We start from the raw sequence: 3,542 nt of genomic DNA, 5'->3' as shown, positions 1-3,542 counted from the left end.
ATGTTAAAGTGACCAGTTAGATCTGTATGTATGGATAATTCTACATGCTAACAATCTAAATATTTGAAGGTAAAAGAAAAAATCCTTTGAAGTTGATCAAATATATTGCATAAGCAACTTTATAGCTAAACAGAAAGACACCTCTGCGTAGTATAGAATAGAAGTATAGAGTATTATAATATATATTATATTATTTCCTAGAATGTTAAAATTCATTTTTAAGCAAATGTAAAAAATAAAAATTTTAAAGAATCATTAAATACATATTTTGTTTTAATGAACATCAAACAATCCTACTTACATTATTTACACAGCTTGATTGACTCGTTGTAGGACTATTTTCTGATCACATCATAATATAAGTTGAAAGAAATACAGTTTAAAACACTATTTAAGAAATGGCTCTTGTGTGAATTTCAGTTTATTGCCACATCCATTACGTAATTTATTGGGAAATAAGAACATGGCGCATCTTTTACTTGAATTTCAATTCTAAATTTTTGCAAGGGACATTCAAATGGAAGATGGTTCATTTTCTCCCACAGTTCAACAAAGAAGGATGAGATCGATGATTGGTGGTCTAAATTGACAGTAGAAGTGAGAATGGAGAGGCGTTTGATTATTCTGCCTTTTTGATGGACTCACAAGCTGCCTGCGAGTTATCCTGCCTTTTCCAGTTAGATCTAAAATAGGCTGCTAGCTTAGGGGCCAACTCCATCAAATCATCAAACAGTAGTAATCTACATGCCATATATATTTATTTCAGAATCACAATGGTTTTCAAACCTAGAGATAATTTGCAATCTTTTAAAGACAGTGTTTCAGTACTCTTTTTCTATTCTTGCTGTGGATGATATATGATATCCAGAAGCAGCTTCCAGATGAATGGTGAAAATGTCCTTGGGGAGTGTGCATGTCGGGGAGGTCGTTTGCTGCTGTTTGTGTATGCTCTGTTGGTCAGCCACAAAAGGTAATTTTAGTGACTGTTTAGCTGTGTGTGAAAACACTGGAGGTAGGCAATATTTGCTTTGGGTGATTGCATTTCTTGACTGATGTGCTCCTTTCCAGGCATTTCTGCAGCATATGCATGCATTAGCTTGCTTTGCTTAGATGCCTATGGTACAGAAGCCTTTGAATTGTTCTATATTTCTGCTGCTGTTCATTTTGCTTATATCTATTCATATTGCTTATATGTATCCCTACAAATAAAATGACAGAAATGGAAAATGGAAAAGGAAGCTCTCTCATGTGGCAGCATGTGGTTATAGGAATGAGACATGTTACCATCACTATTGCCATGTAAGACATTCTTTTGTTGACAGAACAAGGTTTCTGAATACATGCACTCAGGGCCTGAAGTTAAGTTTTTTTGGCCACCAGCCACTGTGACAGGTGGATTGTGAAATCAGCAGGGTTGATTTACCGCCCAACATCTTTTATTCCTAACATGAAGGTGAGAGCATCAGAAAATGCTTTAGAGTGGTTATTGAACTTTTACTGAATATACATTAAAGTGCTGTAGGGTTTTTATTCAACTAAATATAATTTATGAATAGGCCTGTTGTGATGAGTATTTAGTAGAGAAAATGACCAAAAAAAAACAGCCAATCACCTCACTGATGGGCTCATTATCATATCACAGGACAGAAGGACCCATTATTCAAGGCAAGACAGACTGTAGGAAAATTTAAAGCGTTTATTTATAAACAAGCAGGATTTGGATCCGTGGTATTAGCATTTAGGCCGTCTATCACTAAAGCTCTGTTGGGGAGAAACAGAAGTTAGCAGCCATGAAAATCTGACCGAGGATTATTATCCATGTGAGTCACTAACCTGGTTCAACAGTTCAGTTCATCCCAGAGAACACGGCAGGATCCAGCCTGAGGGCTGCCAACTAAATGTGACGGGCGCCGCCCAGAGTGTCCCTGAAGCTGCAGTCCTGGAGGACAAGCAGAATTCTGTGCCAGGTCAGGGAAACAGATCAGAACAGGAACAGGGTGGTTCAGAGTTCCAGGAGTCCACAGACAGCTCAGGCTGAACTTTCAGACTGGAAGAAGGCAGGCTCAGTGGTTGAGAGGCAGAACAGGTCAGGATCCAGAACTCAGTAATACTATGGTAAGCTAACAAACCGTCTCTCCACTGAGATCAGACAGGACAGGCACACTCAGTGGATTAGAGGCAGAACAGGTCAGGATGTGGAAATCAGAAACACTGTGGAATGCTAAAAACCCTCTCTCCACTGGCCCTGAGAACAAGAACAAGATAATCTTGCCCTGATAGCTGGATGCAGGTCCCTTAAAAAGAGGCAGGAGCAGGTGAATAAGAATAATTTCAGTTCTTCTGTAAAGATGCCATAAAAATTAAGTTTATTTTCTGAAATGCAGTGGTAGCTTTTAGAGTTTTTTTCCAGGGGGTATAACTTCAAAATAGATGTATACGAAAAGCCAATCAAATGTAAAGCAAACTGCAAAGTGCTTTAAATCAGTCAAAACTGTCCTAATCCATGCTTTTAATTCCAGAATTAAATACTGGAATTAAAAACATCTCTCTAGAGGCACGCTGCCAAGCCTGCCTATAAGTACTGACCCTTGACCTCAGTATTTTTTGAGCCCTCCAGCGAACAGTTTTATTTAGTAAATCTTTCAAATTATGATCCCAGCTCTCCTTTAATCTTCTTTGACTATTATTTATTACCTCACACTCCATCTTCTTTGTTTCTTTTCCTAATGACTGTCTTACATCATTCAAAGACAGGGAAGTTTGCTGCCTATCTTCCCTCTATCTCTTTTCCTGCCTGAAGGGTTCTTCTGTTTTGCCTTTATAAAGCGGATAAGGATTTAAAGTCTCACTGAAGCTGTGGATCTTGACTCTTTGAGACTTCTTTCACTATTACCGTGCAAATCATTTGTTCTCTCAAACTATCAGATAAAGGAGTGGGAGTATAAAACAAAAAACTGTCACTTGTTAAAGATTTACCAGATTCCATATAACTTTCTTCTTTTAGAAACATTTAACTCTAACCTCCAGATTTCTAGAAACTGTCTCAGTGGTTCCCAGACTGGTTCAAAGGGAGGAGAAGTCTTCTTACTATCTGATAGTTGTTGGTAGATTTCCAGCTTCCTCCTCTGCTGCTTGGTGTTGTGCATCCAGGCAAGAAGCTCAACCTACTAAGGTGGGAGAGGGAAACCAGAAATGCTGTTGAAGAAAGCTATGACTGATGTGATTCTGGCATGTTTATCATGTAAAGCATTGACAAAATCCAGCAAAGGGATAAAAACTGAAATTTATTACGGCTTCACAGATGAATTCTGTTTGAAAATACTTCTGGGATAAACTTAGTCTTAACACAAAATAAATCTTAGTATTCTTCTTAAATCTAACCATTTATATTTCTCTCCAACACTTAGAATGCAGGGTATCTAGTGAAGGAACCGAAAATAGCATAGAGAACATTTTATTTTCTGTGGTCTTCCCTTAAAGAGCAATGTATTACTGATTGCTTGGTTTTTTTACTGACTGGTCGGTTCCCAGTCAGTAAAAAA

The 3,542-nt window shown here is 37.8% G+C and overlaps 1 protein-coding gene across 1 annotated transcript in view; it reads left to right on the top strand.

Moving 5' to 3' along the window:
• LOC107103501 (glutamate receptor ionotropic, kainate 2) overlaps positions 1-3,542 on the top strand; it is a gene marked incomplete at its 5' end in the record, with an annotated part of 137,989 nt that overhangs the window by 75,361 nt on the left and 59,086 nt on the right. The window lies entirely within an intron of this gene.

This window comes from Cyprinodon variegatus, unplaced genomic scaffold (genome assembly GCF_000732505.1).
Source record: "Cyprinodon variegatus isolate N-32 unplaced genomic scaffold, C_variegatus-1.0 Scaffold1467, whole genome shotgun sequence".
NCBI lineage: Eukaryota > Metazoa > Chordata > Actinopteri > Cyprinodontiformes > Cyprinodontidae > Cyprinodon > Cyprinodon variegatus.
The sequence above is the reverse complement of the archived record's forward strand: the minus strand, read 5'-3'. Positions and strand labels throughout refer to the sequence as shown.